The 9,298-nt window shown below is 47.9% G+C and overlaps 1 long non-coding RNA gene across 1 annotated transcript; it reads left to right on the plus strand.

Annotated features, from left to right (window-relative positions):
• Positions 1-5,036: 5,036 nt before the first annotated feature.
• Positions 5,037-7,947, plus strand: LOC117195635 (uncharacterized). The gene is made up of 3 exons (XR_004475387.2): positions 5,037-5,194; positions 5,546-5,624; positions 5,976-7,947. It is a non-coding gene; the product is annotated as an uncharacterized LOC117195635 (long non-coding RNA).
• Positions 7,948-9,298: the final 1,351 nt, after the last annotated feature.

Raw genomic sequence — 9,298 nt, forward strand, 5'->3', positions numbered from 1 at the left:
GGAGATCATTTTGCCTGGAGTTGGAATTTATACTATTAGCACATTGGACACTCCTGCATAAATATCAGAGTGCCATTTTTGCATGTATTTTTGCAGACTTGTGTGTGTTGGTTCAGGGTGTCCACTGTGCAGGAGAGCAGAGCTAAGAATGAATAGTAGGGTACGTGCAGGGCCAACCAGGCTTAAGTGTGAGTAGTTTTGCTTCTCCAACATGGCTCCCCTGTTGCAACCCATAACCCTGCCTCTGTCTCGGGGCGTCAGCCTTAGAGCTCGCATCTGCAGCCTGCCTGAATCTCAGGACCCTCTCTCTACCTCCCCATCCCCCTTTCCTCCAGGAACTTTACTGAAAGAACAGTAGGTCTCTGCTTGCTCCCTCCTCAGTCCATTTGGTCTTCTTTGTCTTTGAACTCATCACCAGCCCCGGGGGCCAGGTGTCCCATCAAGATACCACCCCCGGCTGTGGATGTCTAAGAAATGTGGCACTCCCTTGGGAGTCTCCACTCCCTGTGTCATCAGCAGAAACCTTCGTAGATGCTCAGGCACCGTGGTCTCTAGTATCACCCCTTTTCTGGGTGTGCAGAGCATAACTCCCCTTTGCTCTCACAGAATAATGCGAACATCTAGGCAGGCGTACCAAGGCCTCACACTCCACGGTCTGTGTCTTCCCGTTTGACTCCAACTCTCCTCCCTCACCTCTCTGCTCCTCAAGCCCGGCCACACTGTTCTCCTTTCTGTTCTTCAGACTCACCCAAGTTCATTCCCACTTTGCACTTCTGCTGGTCCCTGTCTCTAGGACACTCTGCCCACCCAAACTGGCATGTCGGCTCCTTCTTAGCATTCAGATCTTTGCTTAAATGTCAACTCTCAGAGGTTAATTCCTTGGGGATCTTGTCTAGAACAGTCCTCCCCACTCAGTCACTTACATATTGTACAGCTTTTCTTCAGACTTTGGGAACAACTGACAATTATTGATGCCGTGTATGAGCTGACACATCTATTTCTCTGTCCCTCCAGCACCAGAATAGAGACTCCATGACCAGGGACCTAGTCTGGCACCCTCAGTGCTGTATCCTCAACACTATGTAATGTATCTGGCACTTGGTAGGCTCTCTATACAAACATTTGTTAAATTAGTCAATGAATGAACAAACTAGAAATCTTTGTTATGGATTCCAAAAGGTTGCCAGTGAACTTCATCTCTCAAACCTAACAGTGTCAGGCATTGTCACTGGGAGTCCCATCTGGACCCCCTGGAAGGCCACGGTGCTGGACCTCAGCTGGTTTGCAACATCCCAGCCACTGGGAAGCCCAGGGCTTGCCTGTGGCTAGTAGACCATGATATTTGGGGTGAGGCAAAAATCAGCCTCCAAAACTCATCAGAGAGTCCTACTGGGCCACAACTAGTTGGAGGATAGGCTAGCAGGAAGATCCTGGTATGAAGCATAGAACATAAAGTGGGGAAAGCGGCCCAGAGAGAGAGCCTGGAGGGATTCCCAGATCCACAAGAACACGTGTCCTTTGTTGAAGGCCCCTGTAGTTTGGGCTGAGCAGGTGAAGGAGCAGTTAGAGTAGCTTGGTTCAGTCACACAGCGACGACAACCTTCTCCTGACGGCGTGAGCTGCCTCGGCTGCCCCTCAATCTACTGCTGAGGACCTGATGCCGGGTCCTGGTGTGGGGGTCTAGGTGGGGCAGGGCGGGGAGTATTCATTGCTGATTAAGCCTTTCTTGCTGCAGAGTAGAGGATGGACTCAGAGGAGGGGCAGTTCTCATAAAAGGTCACCAAGGAGGTTACTGAGCTGTTCGGAAAAGAGCTGGCAACGACAGAAGGGAGGAAGAGAAGGAGATGCACGCAAGGGGAATTACTGATTCAGAACTGAAAAAAATATGAATTAGATCAGATTAGATGGACGGAATGGGGAAGAAGGAAGATGCCATGAGGCCTGGGAAATCTAAGCTTGTTCGTCTGCACAGAGGCTGTCAGATGCGTAAGAACAGCAAGGCCGGGGCAGGGCGAGGAGGGTAGTGCTCTTTGTCTCGGGACAGGCTGAATTTGACAAGCTCATAGGCCCTCCAGAGAGAGGTTTCTTCCATAAACAGATGGAAATATAGGCCTAGAGCATAAGAGAATGGAAGAAATTGTATTATTTTGAGTAAAATGAGGCTCTAAAAGGAATCAAGAATTTTAGTGGAAGGAGAGGCACCGGGAGGACAGTTTTTTTGTTTTATTTATTTTTATTTTTCAATTTTAAAAATTTTATTATTATTATTATTTTGTATTTTGGCCACACCATGAGGCATGTAGGATGGTTCCCCGACCAGGTATCGAACCCTGGCCTCCACAGTGAAAGCGTGGAATCCTAACCACTAGGCAACCAGGAAACTCCCCAGGAGGACATTTTCAACTTGAATAAAACTAATACTGATTAAGGTAAAGCCTGAAGCTGGTGGACAGTTTCTTATTCAAATGGAGGGGCTGGTTTAATTTTTGTAATGGATCATGAGGTTTCAGAAATCAGCTTTGCTTCGAAAAAACCCAGGGCTTCCCCGGTGGCGCAGTGGTTGAGAGTCCGCCTGCTGATGCAGGGGACACGGGTTCATGCCCCGGTCTGGGAAGATCCCACATGCCGCGGAGCGGCTGGGCCTGTGAGCCATGGCCGCTGAGCCTGCGCGTCCGGAGCCTGTGCTCCGCAACGGGAGAGGCCACAGCAGTGAGAGGCCCGCGTACCACAAAAAAAAATAATAATAATAATAAAAAGAGAACCCAGGAGCATCTTTAGAGGGGCAGAGACCCACGGAGGACAACCCCGAAGGGCCAAATCCGGAGAGTATAGTTGTTCCTAATAAAACGGGGACGACGACTTCTCCTGCTTAATGCAGCTGTCCTCACCATGACCCCCAGAGAAGGTCATTTTGTGCATGCAATTCTGACAACATCATGCTTAAAAAAATCACGTTATTAATACTAACCACGAAAGCAAAACCAAATTGTGGTCTCTTCTTGCCCCCAAGTAAAGAAAACCAAAGCATCAGAGATGAAAACAGACAATACACAAAGATCGGAAAACAGAGCAAACCCTAGAGAACACGTGCAAAACCAAAACAATTAATTACTAACTATGCGAGGTGGAATACAGAACAAAAGGAGTCCTAAAAGACCCCCTGCCCCCCAAAAAAGAACCAAATAGTAACTTAAAAATGTGAGGAAAGACAGTCACATTTCATAAGCCAATGTTACAGCAATGAGAATATTCATGATGTAGCCTTGGGCCCTGCTTGCTGAGTTCTTGTAACAAGCTCTGGGCCAGGGCTAAAAATATCAAGGAACAGGAATAGTCAGGAGTTAGGGATGAGGCTACCAGCCAGCGCTGGTAACAAGGAGAAGGTAACGTGGGGTGAGGCCGATGGAAAGCAGGGCAGTTCTCGGCCGAGAACAGGAGGAGAAGCCCCTCAGGTCAGCCCCCAAGGCTACAGCAGAGAGGAACACTCACGGCCTTAGGTGGCTGGGCCTCTGCTGCGGCTTCTGCCACGAATCCTGCCCCACAGGTCACCTCCAGCTTCCCCTGGAAGTGGGCATCTTCCTCTTAAAATATAGTGTGGCCAGAGAGTGGACTCTAGTATTTCTTGAGGGTCTTGGAGGGCCTCCAGGCAGTGTGGACCAGGAAATAGGAGAGGGTTTGGTAGTCAAACGAACTTGAGACACCCTGTGTCTAAAACCTCCTTTGAATTCACATGCTCGTGAGCATATTCAAGGCTCTGAGAAGTTCTGCTATTAAAAAACCCAGTTTAATTAACCCCCGAAACATGCCGAAAAGCTAGAGATCTACAAAACATGCTTTATCTTCGCCGCCTTATGCTTATTATTCTGAATAACAAGAACAATAATATTCATGGCCACCAAATCTGATCTGGCCCATCTGTGCCCGTCCCCCTCACTGTCATGTGTTTCCGCTTTAAAGCTGCCTGTTAAATTTGAAGGGCACAACTTTCTCCAAGGAGGTTATCTGAGTAGGGATGTATCCTGGTTGGAACTTCTGAGCATCCCCCGGGGAAACCGCGGTACTAATTGTCAATGTATTTGTAGAACATCCTGTGTTACAAAGCACTTTGACAGAAATCTGATTACTTCTCATCTCTCACTGTAATACAGTGACAGCATGTGGGAAGCTGAGCTGATTCCCTTCTAGGAGTGCAGCAAAACAAGTTTGGTTTATGGAGGAGTTAAATCAGAAAGCTGAAGATTTAGAGTAATTATATCCCCACTTTCTACAGAAGCTTCCATCGGTCAAGACTACACTCACAGCTGCCTCAGAGGTTCCTCCCCCACTGATCCCTTCTCAAGTTTAACCTCTAATTACTTCACAAGGATGCTGGCTGAACAGGTAACTTTATATTGGAAAACCTAAGACTCATATTATTTTTCAGTTCCTTGCTGAGTTATCTGATGATGATACTGTTGCCAACAGGATCAAGTCCAAGTACCTTAGCTTCTCTTCACATTTGACAGCGACCCAGCTTTCCAACTTCACCTCCAATCACTTTCCCACCCCATGCACGGTGTTCCCGCTCCCCCGCAACCACCAGCCACTTCCTGAATAGGCCTTGCTTCATCCAAACCCTGCATCTCAACACACACACTCTGTGTCCTGTTGCTGGTTGTCCTTTCCTTTCTCTGCCTGCAAAACCTTGCCAGCCCCAAGGCAGAGCCAGTCACTCCTTCCCCTGGGTCCCCCAGTCCTCTGTACTTAGTTCTAGATAGTTCTAGATAACACCAATCCTTCTGGAATTGTCTGTGTGCCCTCTGGAGCTTCTGGAAAACAGCGCCTATGTTTCATCCATCATGGCATGCCCTGGGCCTCCTGCAGTGCCTAATGGCACACAGACGATGCTGCAGAGACTTTCATTGAACGGATGACTCAGTTACGCACTGTCTTTGACAGAAGAATCTCTGGGTTTGTGTTGAGACAAAAAAGCGTACCAATCGCCAATCACCAGCAGTCAATGGAGAGAGGCAAGAGGGAGGCGCCAGAGCTGGCACTGGCCTCACTAAGTGAGGGAAGGGACAGGCCTGGGCCCAGTGGGCGCTGATCGCAATCTCTGGGGAAAGAGGTATATATGAGATTTTTAGAAGATGCTTTTCAAAAAGAGAATGGATTATACGAGGATGAGAAACAGTGGCCCAGGACTGCATTCAAGGTGAGCCACACTGGATAAGAAAGGGAGGAAGAGACAGGGCAAAGGACTGTCCCCTGGCCCCCTGCTAGGGTGAAGGGGGATCCTCCTGCACTGTGAGGGGCTCCTGGACTCAGAGACCTCCCGGCTGGGGGTCAGGCTGGGCAAACTCCCCATCTTCAGCCTCCCTGGCATAGATTACGCTTGTGCTCAGCTTCTCCTGGAGGGGGAGGGAAACTCATAAATTATTTACCAGTTTTTCCCTTACTTTTATGATGTTTCCTTTTCATAGTTAACCTTCGATTACTTGATTAAGATCACTAAGAAGAGCTTAGTTCAGTCTAAGCTCAGTCCACCCTTGTTATCTTTCCTCAGAATCCCTGAACTCAGAGGGACTTAAACCAAACATCCGGACATTTAGCTCAGCAGTGCCAACAGCCTCTAGTGACCCCAGGTAAGTAGGAAAGGTGCCCAGCAAACAGGGCGAGTAGTAGAGGTTGCACCTATTTTCTTTCTGAGATTACCCACATGAGGGAGTCAGAACTGTCACTAAATTATGTTTGTTTATAGAAGTCGCTTTACCTTTCTGAGCCTAAAAGTCACAGACCATTGCAACTAAAAGGGACTTTGGAGTTTACTTAGTTCTTCCCATTTCATTTCACAAGATGGAAAGGGACAGTGGGAGAAGTGGAATTCAAACTTTCTAACAGACTTAGTAGAATTCTATAGCTCATTTCCCCTAGAGAACTTAGATGCAGTTTAAAGTGCTTTTAAATGACCACCATGTCCTGATTTATTCCTCCAGAAGCAGGACAGCAAATATGAGGAAAACGCGCTGAATCAATGGACACGAAAAGAAGAGTGATTAAGAAGAGGCTGCCTGAACTCATTCGGATTAATTCCACTCTAAAGAAATCCTCGAATAGAGGAAACACCATAAAACATTGATGAAATAAAGGAAAATACTGAGTTACCCACTCCTTCTTAAAATGTATTAATGAACAGATCCAGTGAGAAGTTTACATGTCTTAACTGTGAATTCAATAAACATCACTGGCATCTGATCTGTACTAAGTCCATGGGGATTAGGGTAAAAGTAAGGATGTACATATGAATAATGAGAAGAGCAAACATTTATGGAGGGCTACCACGTTGCAGGCGCTGGGCTAAGAACTAGCTCATTTAACCTTAATCGTAAGTATGATTGTTTGCCCATTTTACAGGTAAGGAAACTGAAACTTAGGACAGGGAAGTAACTTGCCTGAGGTCCCAGAGCTGGCAGGTGGCGGTGCTGAGTTTCTGACTCAGGTCAGCCAGAGTTCCTAACCATTAGGCTCTAGTGACTCCCAGGGGAAAGATCCCCGGAGCTTGTAGTCGGACTGGTAGGGCGCACGGGAACAAGGAGTCCATAATGATAGGGCCTCCCACTGGGAAAGGGGATAGTTAAGGCAGAGTCACAAGGAAGGTAACACTAGAGCAGGAGCTTAAAGAATGAAGGAAGAGACGTCCACGTGGAGAGAAGTGGGGAAAGTTTGCTTTAGGGACTGTGCCACGATAAACAGAAGCATCATACCTGGAGCCGAGGAAGAACCACATGGTGCTGGGGTCACACCAACCGTACCCCAGGGACTCAGCTTTGGGCCTAAAACCAGTTTCAGAAAGAGAACACTCTTGTTGCAATCAGCACGAGTTCTAAGACCTGCAGCCCACTGGTGGCAACTGCTGGTGGCCGTCAGCGCCGTCTCCTTGCAGCTTGGCCCACTGTGGCCTCCCCAGGTAGCGAGCTGGACACCGCTCCAGGGCAGACTAGCCTGGGGGCTGTGGAGGGTGAGGGTGCGGCGACACAGAGCTGCCACGAACCAGGCAAGTCACTGAAGCCCGCGTCAGGTCAGTGCACCTCCTCCAGAATGGTCCCCCTTTCCACAGCCCACGGCTTTTTTCAGCCTCAGTGCCTGCAGGTGAGCCCAGTGTGGCCGTGGACAGATCCGGAAGAAAGACGAGAGATGTGACAAAGGAAAAGCAGGGTCCCACAGGTGCTACTGATGCCCAAGGCATTGCTTTGTGCTTTCTTAAAATCATGGCTAACACATGGACACTAGTCAACTGAGCAGTCCCAGGGCCCCTGGTAATATTCGCTCACTTCTCCTTAGAGAGACACCCCTTTTCTCTCTCGAAAACTAGATTTTTTCTTTTCCCATTTTCTGCCCTTAACCGTCTCTAATGCTCCCTTTCCTTTTTCTCAGTTTCTTCCATCAGCCTCTGGTGGACTCGCCCCAGGGCCTGCAGCTCCAGGCCCAGACTTTTGCTTGGAAGGGCAGCGTGCCGCTGTGGTCACAGGCCACTCAATCTGAATCCACTTGGAGAGCTGGACCAATGCAGAGCCCTGGGCCCCGCTCCAGACCCACTGACACAGTCCTGCCGAGCTGGGAGCTGCATTTTCAACAGTGCTTCCAGCTCACTTTTTGCTCCCTAAAGTTTGAAAATCACTGCCCTGGGGACCCAGACCCTGGAAACTTTCAGATCTCCGATCTTTTCCTCCATCTCTCCCATGGAACCTTCTTTCGTAAATGGAGATGCTGAGAAGGTACAGAGCAGTCCAGGGCTTAGCCTTTCCCGGTTGTCTTGTGTTAACTCATCTGTCTCCTCTGCTAGACTGTGAGTCTCTAGGATGGACATCAGGTTCTACTCGGCTCTCCAACCCTGGGTGGTGCCTGGGTCACCGTGGACGCTCCACTACTGTTTGTGGAACGAATAAATTGTTGATGTAGCAAACCCTCCCCTCTTTTCTCTTATCCTTTCCTCCTCTCCTTTCTCTTGGGGGCCCCCCTTGGCCTTGGGCACAAAACACAAATGTTTTAAGAGATGGTTAATATTTAAAGGGACAGAGTCAGGCATAGGCCGGGCAACGGCTGCTTGCTCAACTGACAAACAAATCCACCTTCTTCTGTTCTTTCCTAAGCCAACAGGAAGCAGCCAGGAGATGGTCACTCACCCAGCCAGGGCCCAGAACCACCATCCTCCCCTCCCACACAGCAATTTCACAATGTTGCTGAAACCTGGGGCTATAAATAGTCTTTACTAAGAAGCCACACCTGGGGACTGAGCAGGCCGGATGGGTGATCCCTATTTGCTGCCCCTTCCAACAAGTGGAGAAAAAAATTTTAAAGTGTCACTTAGAAGAATCCAAGCCTGGGCAAAGTATTCTACCTTTACCTTGGAGTTCTGTCGGCTCCCCCAGGTTCTGACTGCATTTCAGGGTCTCTGACACATTCTGCTTATCGTTGTCCAATAGGAAACTTTGTCCTGCTCATAATAATGAAGATAATGATAATGAAAGTAATTTTTTAGTAGATCTTCCTCCCTCCACTCCATTCCTATGATCTCTTGTGAGTGGACCACTGTAGTGTTTTCCACACCGATTCACGTCCTCCCTCGCTCCAGTCTACAAGATCAATTCTCCTACACACTTGCTTTTTTCATGGTTTTTCCCCGTTCAGAATTTTTCACTCTTCCCATTATATGTAACAGTGGCCTACAGTGTTTTAAATGCATACCCTGATTCTCAACGTATATATCAATGTGCTACTATGGATTCATATAAAATATTAGGAAAGCTTACTTTCATTGTTAATCTTTGACAAACATAAATATAAATAGCAGTTCTAATATTTTCTCCCTCTACTCCAATGGATCACTTTGGACACCACTGACAATGGCTGAGATTGAATCATTTTGTTGGGTCACCAAAGCCTTCTAAGACCTAGTTCCAGGTCATTCATTCATTCACTCAACATTTCTTAGTGACTAATATGGCCAGGCATGGGGCTAGGCTCAGGGGATAATAAGTAGTTAGAGCCCCAATAGATCAGGCGCTTACAGGTGAGTGGAGGAGATAAACCCATAAATAACTAACTCTTGGAGAGACTTATGTATCGTCAGAGATGTTTGCACAAAACCTTAAGGGAGAATAGAGAAAAGAAATAACTTTGCCTGTGAGAGTCAGGAAAGGTTTCTTGAGGACTATGTGAGCTGGGTCTTGAAGGATGAGTAGGAGTTCACCAAATCACAAAAAAGAAAAAGGGCCTTCTAGGCACAGAGCAGAGCATAGGCAAAAGGCACAAAGGTAAT

The sequence above is a fragment of the Orcinus orca genome, chromosome 21 (assembly GCF_937001465.1).
Source record: "Orcinus orca chromosome 21, mOrcOrc1.1, whole genome shotgun sequence".
Taxonomy (NCBI): domain Eukaryota; kingdom Metazoa; phylum Chordata; class Mammalia; order Artiodactyla; family Delphinidae; genus Orcinus; species Orcinus orca.